The following is a 9,510-nucleotide window of genomic DNA, read 5'->3' as shown; positions in this document are numbered from 1 at the left end:
TAGCGCCCAGGAAACCGCGGCCTTAAAAGACTCTATTAATATTAAAGGAATTATTCCAGTCATAAACAGGCCATTACCAACACAATGGGTAGTATTTTGAATAGCAGGTTGGCTCATCTGCCTCCATAGATCATATCTGCCAAAGCCTGCTCTCCCTCCCCCCGTCGTTCCCCATCCCCAGCTCCTTAGGGTTGGAGGAGCTCTTCTCATGGAGTATCGATGGGGTTTGGGGCCGTGCTAAGCTAAGGCAGGCAGGCAGGGCCGCTCTCCTGCATGAAGACGCCTCTTTCCCGGTGTCGAGCCGAGTGCCATGGGGGAGCGCGGCTCTGCCTGGCAGGGCGTGCCTACCACTGCTCCCCCCTCTTCCCCCCACCCCCGGCACTGCAACCAGACGAGCCATCGACTCCGGAGAGCATCCTGCCGGGAGGCAGGCAGGGAAGGGCAAGGGACCTTTCCCGCACACGTCCCCCCGCCAGTCAGTCCCCCCTTCCAGTTCAGATAAAAGAAAGAAATGAGAAGAAGAAAAGCTCTTGAATTTGCTCATAAACGAGAAAGGTGCAACAGTAAAGGAATGGCCAAGCAGGGGAAAGTTGCAGAGGGGATAAAGGGAGCTCTGTTGCCCCGGTCCTTGTTGTTCTTACTGCTGCTCCATTCAGGCACCGAATTCAAATGGATATTTTACAGCTCAGCCCAGCTGAACAGGGGCTCAATGCCTGAAAGCTGCCGCGCTGCCTCCGCGGACATGCTCTGGGACCGATATTATAATTTTCATAATGCGCTTTTATGTAGCTCCAGCCTCCTCCGGTGAGGAGCCCGCAGAGCGGCTGAAAGGGGCTTTGAGAGACCGGGGAGTGGGGCTGCAGCGAGCTGCGAGCCCCCCGCCGGCGTGAGTGGCACCGCCTGCCCTGGCCGAGGGCATCTCTCTCCAGTCCCCGGCCTGCGGCTCCACCGCTTTCCCCCTCCCGTCCGCCCGGCTGCCGCGCACCGGCCCGGTGCCCTTCGGTTTGCTCTGGCCTGATGTGCCTGAAGTCGTGTGTCCCGTCGTCCCCGCCAACCAGCCCAGGAGCACCGGGACAAAGGTCTGTGCAAGCTCGGCTGCTAGCGACCTCCTGTCCCTAGAGTGATCGGTACACCTGCCCCACTAGGGAAAAAGGCAAGGAAAGGACGATTCTCCCTCCAAGACAGGCCGTGGGACGCGAATGGGCCCGAAAGCCACCCATAGGCCTAGTCGGAGGGAGAAGAGCTACACAGTAAGGAGGCAGGAGGGTTATTTCCATCTCTAAAAGCCAGGTCGACTGAAAAATCTGTAACTGTGTATTAATCATCCTGCTGGAAGATGCCTGGCTAAATCGTTAACCGGCTGGTGCCAGTGGCTGGGAGTGACATTCAAAAGGTGATTAATTTCCCTTCATGGCAAAGCGACACAGCTCCGCCAATGTCCGCACCTCTCAGCCCCGCTCAGCAGGTGCGTGAGCCGCTCTCCTGGCGTGAAAACATTTCAGGTCCCCCTGAGAGATGTCTTGCCAGCCCACTCCCTCTTGGGAGACACCGAATAGCAGTGGCTGGGAAGTCACTGTCAAAGGAAAGGGCCTAAGGTCAGCTTTAGTTTCAAGTGTGTCCTTAGATACTTGCCTGATAGACTGAAGGAACTGAATTTTTTATAAAGGAAAAAAAAAAAAGAAGAAAAAAAAAAAAAAGGGGTGGGGGGAGGCCGCAGGGAGAGGGGAAAAAAATAATAAAACAGAATAACTGAGAAAGCAGAGCAGCGGCACAGGGCCGCTGGGATGGCTCCGACCCAGCCACCGCATCTCCCCGCTATGTGTCCGGCGTCGGAGAGCAGGCCGGGCAGCTGCACAGCGGGACCTCCTTAGGGACAGCACAAATTAGCGAGAAAGGAGGCAAGAAAGAAGTCTTTTTACCTGTTTACAGAACGGCTTTGGAAGTTTAGCCCAGGGTGGGAGGCTCCCTAAGGATATATGAATAATAGTAATAATAATAACAACAACAACAACATCGCGCTATTTATAACTTCAGCCTGGGTATGAGTGGCTTGTCCCCAACATCTTGTGTAATTACTGCCGCATGTCTCTCGCTAAGATCCTGCTACGGAGTTATAAGAACACAAGGGCATTTTTTAAGCAGCCTAAGCCCGAAGATGTATTTTCTCTCTGTTCAGGTATCCCAAAGGCTCCTGCAATCCCATTGCAGCTGCAGGGGACTGACTGGGGGCTTTGCTTAGTGCCTGCACCGCTCCTAACCTGCCTCCGTCCCCCCACAAGGCGCGGCTGAGCCCCGGTGCCCGGAGCCGGGCAGCACCGCGGGCTCCGCTCCCTCTCGCTGGGCAAAGCCAGCTCAGCCACGCGGCAGCTGCGGCTCCGGGCACCGCTGCGGAGCATCGTTCCCTTCCTTCGGCTCTGCAGAGGGGCTGGAAGGAGGGTGTGCAACACATATTTTTTTTCTTGAGGAAAAGCGAACAAACGAAAAAGAAAGGTTTTATCTCGTTCAGGCGGAATTTCACCCAAGATCCCCCTCAGAGAGGGGAACTGTTAGCAGCCTCGGAACTTGCACGGCGGGAATTGGTCTCCTTCACAGCCACGGGGCCCATGGGAAGCCACGAATGGCTACCAGTGTCTTTAACCCTTTCCTTCTTTCCATGTGGTCCTTTGCAAAGAGGCAGCGATGCTGTTGGGCAGCTGGACAGCTTCTCCCCCACTGGATGCCCCCCTCCCCAAGGGACAGCGAGAGGCAGGGTACCCGGTCTGCGCTCTGCAGAAGGATCCGGATGCTCCAGGAGGGTGGCTGTGCCCGCCCCAACGTGGACGCTGCCGTTTCTGGGTTGTTTTAGTTGGCAACCTACTGCGCTCATGTTACAAATGTAATTAATAGTAAAAGTGGCCTTTATCTGAGGAGTAGGAGGCAGCTGCACACCGCAGGTCATTATCCATTAGTGGGAAACGCTCAGCACTTAGCAGGGCTGTCGTGTTTGAGGCGAGCGGGGAAAGGCAAGACCTCCGGTCTTCCTCCCTCTACCTTCCTCCCCTAGAACTGCCCCAAACGCTGCTAGGCGCCGGCAGAGCGTGGGGACCAGTGAGGGCCTCTCCCCGGCGGCAAATGACCGGGAAACTGGACTACAACCCTCCCAAATATATATCCATCTTGCCAACCCTCTTCCCAGAAAGGTTCTTCACCAGCAGGCACCGAGCAACCCCCAGGAGACTGTGCGGTTTCCCTCCCCGACCCAGCCGTGGGAAAGCAATTCTGTGCCTCAGTTTCCCCATCCTGCAGATCCAGGCCTCGTAGCTTACTTTCCGAAGCGCCTCCACAACTATGCCCCGTGCTGGTGACCCTAAAAGTGTTTCCACATTTTCGCTGGCCGCCCTTCAGAAATGAGCTGCCCGTCTCAATCCCGCCCGAGTGCGTGGAACATCTAAAGGGCTGGACCCAGCACAGACTTTGCCCTGTAAAACGTTTCTCCTTCCGCCACCTGGGAGCTGTGGGATTGACTCCGGGAGCGAGCAGAAACTCGGGAGGCAGAAAACCTTCCCTCGGCTCCACGGCAGGGCTCCGCCAGCTGTGGCAGACTGGAAGGATCCACTGAGGTCTCGGCTCGAGACTTTTAGGTCTTCTCCCCCTTAGATGAAAGACCATTCTCCCAAGTTCAAGAATACACTGAGCAAATCCAACAGGCTCGTCTAAAACCTCGCTCGAGCTGCTCGCTCTTTGCGGCACGGAGCAAAGTATGTCGGCAGACTGGCGAGCTGGGGTGAACCACCTACCATCTGCTTAAACCTCAGGATAGAAACAAATAACCTATTTATTTAGTGGTTAAAAGAAATAGAGGAAGGAAAACAACAACAAAAAACAAGCCCAAACCAACCCTTTTCCATACTCTGAAAGAAAGAAGGGGGGGGGAAGAAAAAAAAAAAAGCAAAAAAAAAAAAAAAGCAAAGCACCTCTTCGTAGCTCAATGGAGAAAAAGGTCAAGTTACTATTGACAAGTATGTAAAGACATCTTCTAACCATGGGAAAACATGTATAAATTGTTTCGACTCACTGCATTCAAAACCAATGGAAGTGAATTACAAAACTGCACTTCTTGCATTGTTGGACTGAAAGGATATCTATTTATCATCTTATAAGACAGCTCGAACGATCTTTATCTGCTTTGCCCACTTTCTGACCCAAATTCAGGGTTTTTATGGAAAATTGCAGTCAGTTTGATTGATGAAATCCAAAGATGTCTAAAATGGCACCAAAGATCTCCAACTGTGCAGACTCCAACCGCGGGCTTCAATGTTGGCATTGTTCCTACGAAAAAAGTTGAGAAAACGAGCAAAAGTTAGGGAATTTCTGTTTAAAAACTTCAAATTTCAATGAGGATCCCGAACCTATTATCCCTATTCATGGGGCAAACTGTGTGACCATAAAAGTATTTCCCACACATTGCAAAACAACAACAAAAAACCCCTTAGTTTTAAGCCGCACCAGAAACCTTCTTTGTAACCCTGTGCAGAAAATAAACCCAGACGTTCCCGTTTAGAAACGAAATAAGTTTAAATCGTACAAATGGGAAGCTCACAAGACAACTTTCTAAATAATGGGGGAAAATATTAATCTGTGTATCCGGAATGAAGGAGGACTTTAATTCGGAGAAGCAATGGAGGATAATTCTTTTTAACACGATATGTCTTCAGAGGGTTGCATCCAGGGTTTAGAGGAGGCAGGTCGGGAGGAGAAGCTCTTTCCCTGCCCTTCTCCTCCTCGGAGGGCAAAGTGGTGCCTGCCAGGATTTAGCTGGCAAGACGCTGAGCTGCGGGTTGGGGGCTTCCCAGGTAGATGAGTTCTGGCTGCCCCTGGCTCAGCCCATCCCATTCGGGCCGTGCTGCTGCGCACAGCACCGATAGGGTTTGTTAGCGGCTTCCCATCTCGTTCAGGGAGACGCATTATTGTGGAATATTGTCACCTGCCTAATTGTGCTAAATGGCCACCTTCTATTATTAATAATAGCTGGAACGTGGCTCCTAGTCACGTTACCAAGGCTGGGAAGCTGATGAATGAAACCCCTACCAGGGAAAATCTTGGTAGCTGTCTTCTGTCACATTACCCAAGGGGGCCGACTATAAATCTTCCTTCATTTTAACCACGTTTACCCTCATACTCCTCCAGGCTAGGGATGCTGTGTTAAGATTGCACTGATGTGCCAATGCTTTGGACCAGCTGCTCCTAAACACAGACAAGTCCTTGTCAATTAAGCCATTGAGGAGCAGGGCCTGGGAGCTCTGGGGCATTTTAGCAGGCAGCAGTGTGCAGCCCCAACAATTAGCATCCATTTTAAAGGGACCTCCAGGGCACAACTGCACAGGCAGGGAAGAATCAAAACACCAGGCAATTTCAATTCTGAAAACCGGTCACATAATGATACTGAACAGACCGGCCTAGGAGAAGTGAGCCAATCTTTCTTGGGAAGGACGTTTACTCGCTCCCCCAGCCAAGCTGCAGGGCCGAGGCACGCCGCGAACCGCGGAGTCAGATGAGATAAATGAACACATTCATGTGCCTGTGTGAGCCGAAGTTTCCTTTGGCGGTTCTTTGTAACTCAGTGTCACCTCAAGCAGCTGGTGGCATGCAATGCTCCCATGATCCTGGCCTTTGGCCCAGGCGGAGCTGGACAAGGCAGCCTGCTCCAAGGAGAAGAGCTGCGATGTCTCAGGTCAGAGAGGCCACGCTACCAGTGGGACAGGCAGAGCACTAGGAGTTCAGCTAAACAAAACCCCGAGGGGATTCGGGAGCCTGGGGTATCATTAGCGAAGGTGTTTGCTTAAGTAATTAGGAAGCCGGTAGCTAGGGGGAAAAAAGGCTTGTTCCCCAAGGCACCTCCCCAGAATAGCGGGGCTGGAAATGAGGAGGATATCACAGCACAGGACTATGTGACCTTACCAAGTTCAACAACAGAGCAAACAGCACATGCCATTAGGGACTGCAGTCAACCGGGAGGTAACAAAAAGGGGAGGGCACCAGCAAAAATGTTCCTGTATTAAATATGGAAAATATGGGGACAAGGGCAGGGGTCAATGAAAGTCAACAAGAGAGCAGGCTTAATGATAGAAAGAATTTAATATCAAAAATACATAAATCTGTGTGGCAGGCAGCCCCAGAATAGGCAGAAAGGAAGGCAGCCTTGGAGTCAACATTCACTTGGTAATAGAGCCAGAATAGATAGCGCCAGGTTGTTAACATTTAACACAAAGGTTTGCAGGGAATAAAGGACGGAGGGCCGGCTCCTTTAATTGTGGGCCCGCCGAGAGATTTCCATATGTCACACTAAATGGATAACACCAGCCCCGCTCCGCAAGTCTTCTGCCGGAGAGTCCCTTTCCCCCCCTTTACTTTCCTTCCCGATTGTTTATTTTTCCTCTGTCCCGCTCCACACGCCCCCGCGGAGCTGCCAACTGGGGCCGAGACAAAGGTCTGGCCCTGAGCACCGGTGAGGAAGGACTGGAGAGCCAGAAGGGAGCGGTGGCTTTCAGGGAGCCCAGGCCACCCCAGGGCTTCCCCATCAGCCCTCCTCGGGCTGTCGCGACTCACTGCTGGCTGTCGCGACATGAAATTTAACTCCTGACGCTTTTTAACCTTAAGGAACCTCCCTAAAGGGCAAACGGGGTTCGAGGAAAAGGACCACTCTCCCTGTTCAGTCGGGGACGGTTCAACACAGCGAGGGGAACCGGCCCGGTCCTGCTGCCACCTCACTGCGGACACCGGGACGGGTCCGGCTCTGGGGAGAGAACGAACTGAGTGAGAGTGTCTTCAGGGACCAAAATGAGAGGGTATGGGGGGGTGGGGGTGGGACGGGGGGAGAAAAGAAAAAACTCCGCTCCTCTGATCAATACGGCAGTGTTTCCGCGCTAGTTCAGGAGGTCAGGCGAGCGTAGACACAGCATGGAGAGTTATTTATGTCAAGTCGGGTTATTGTAAACGAAATCCAGCAAATTGCACATAAGCTCCTCGGGGCCGGCAGTGGGCTCGTGGGCAGAGGTCAGTGTCAGTCAGTCTGTCCATCCCTCTGGAGACAGTAATTGTCCCGGGGCTGACACGGCGTCGGGGGCGATAGGCGGCTCCATCCATCTCCATCCAGTTATCCCGGCGCCGGGGCTGCCCGCTGCTCCGCGGGTGCGTGGCACCAAGCCACGGCCGGGCTCACTACCGGTAAGGCCACGCCGGGAATCCCACGGCTCCCGCGGGCCATGCCGGTCCGTGCCGGGCAGCGGAGCTACTCGCCGGCGCCCCGCGCACCCCGCACCTTGCACCGCGCCTCGCCAGCCTCCAGCACCCAGCTTCATCTCTCCCCTATAATCTCTTTATTAATAGAGAAATTCTTCCTTTCTGACAATTTAATAGTCCAAAGTAATAATCTGCGTGACATTGCCCATCCGTCTTCTCAAAAGAGAAAACAAAGGGGATGTTTTTTTCTCTGGGCCACTCCAGATCCTTTTCTATTTTGAGAGGGACTCCCCAACAATGGGGTCCTTATGAACCATAATGGTTATGTTTATGAAGCCAGCGATACTAGTGTATGAAGACAATTTTATGCCTAATTAGAAAATGATGTAAGCAAGAGGGAGACAAAGACGGCTTGTTTGCTGAGGCTGGGTCCTCGGCCATCACTCCTGGGTGAATATATCGCCTCTTCTGTGCCTTACGTCCACTATTTTTATAACATCTCGTCCATTAGCTCCTCAAACTGTTTATGATATCGTGGACAGTTAGTAAAACAGCTCAATTTAGCGGTGGATTAAAGCAATTTTGAAATATGTTCCGAAGGGAATCGCACGGGAGGCGAAGAGCAGCCTTCCCCGCTCCTATCCAAGGGGACTTCACCTCTGGGAAGACTCCAATAACTGCAACCCCAGCCCCACTCGATTAAGGGATAATTTTTAATATATATGCAATAAATGTTCACTTTGTTAGATTGAATGACAGACAATAATATCGGCAAATCTTCATATCCATCCATTACCAGCAAATGAGCCGCACAAAGAACATATTTGCTTTTGATTAATTTATTTGCAGACTCTGTTTGATAAAGCAATAACTATTTGGTTAAACTTGACACTCGGTCTTCGGGGGGTTATCAGACCAATTCCCTCTCGTTCGTGGGTGATAATAAAGCTGTTTAAATGGGATTAATTATTAATTGGTTGCAATTAATTTCCTCTTTTCTCCGCGTCGACAGACAATGAGGACCACTCACTCCGAAACAAAAGGCTGCCGTCGAAGCATCCTCGCCCCATCCATATCTATCTATCTGTTCGTTCGTCTGCCCCTCTCCATCCCTCCTGCTTCCTCTACACGGCACTTAAGCTTTCCTCTCCGAGGCCCTACATCCCTCCTGTGGCAGGCAGATCTTTCCCTCGAGGGGGAGAGAGTCACCGGGACCCTGGTGCGTACCCGTGCTCCCCGACCCCGGAGAGAAAGCGGGGCAGCCCCCGCCCTTCCGCGGGGCTGGTCTGGGCCGGAGCTGACAGAGCAGAGATCCCAGGACGGCAGCCAGGGGAGCGGGTCGCTGGAGGACAAAACTCCCCGATTCAGCTGCAGTGATGAATTGCTCTGGGGGAAAGGAACAGAGCTCCTCTTTCCCCCTCTCCCTGCCTCTGATGAATGGGTCCGGAGGATGGATAGTCCAGAGTGTGTTATATCTTCATCAAACTGTGAAACCCCTCCCTTTACTAATAATCTGTCACAACTTTACAGAACACACACTGAGACCAAAGGGAAGCCACTGCCCTGCAGTCTGCCCCTTCCCTCCCTTGTCAGGAAGGGCTTTATCCGAGCAGGGAGTTCGGGGGAGGGGGGCTCCAGCCGCGGAAATCTTTCCTCGGCCGCTGGCTGGACTCTCCCCCTTTGGCTGTCCCGGGAGCTCCCACCCGAAGGTCCAAGTCCCCCGGTCGGGGGCTTCCTGGTCGCTCAGCCCGGTCCTTCCCTCCTGGCCGCGGGGGGCGAGGCGGGTTGCTTTCAAGACAGCCCGGGCAGGGCGAGCAGACAGCACCCCAGAAAATTCTCGGCTTCCTCGACAAGGTTTTTAGTACCGGGAGACATCAGGCCAGGAAAGGGAAAGCCACCCGTTTGCCCTGAGCAAACGGAGGAGAAACATCTAAGACGAGACCTAGCATTCTCCTCTAGCAACGGATCTACCTCTTTCCATCGGTTTTGTGCTCGGACGCAGCTAAATCTCCCTTTTCTGTTGGGCATTTACATTTCGAGCAGATGCACCTTCCAGCAGCGATGTCCGCCCATTGCCCCATACAGTTACAAACAATAATCGAAACTAGTTGCTTAAAAGTCATGAGACCAGCGGGAGGTACCATGGGTGACAGGCAGCAAATACCCACAGCCACCCGTGTGCCCCTGCCCCGCAGCTCGCAGCCCTGCGGCGGAACCCCTGCCTGCAGCCCCGGAGCGCTCCTGCCGCTCTGGCTGCCTCTTCACCTAGAGAAAGGGTCGTTCCGGATTATT

Source organism: Apus apus, chromosome 4 (assembly GCF_020740795.1).
Source record: "Apus apus isolate bApuApu2 chromosome 4, bApuApu2.pri.cur, whole genome shotgun sequence".
In the NCBI taxonomy this organism is placed as follows: domain Eukaryota; kingdom Metazoa; phylum Chordata; class Aves; order Apodiformes; family Apodidae; genus Apus; species Apus apus.
This window is presented reverse-complemented; position numbering follows the sequence as displayed.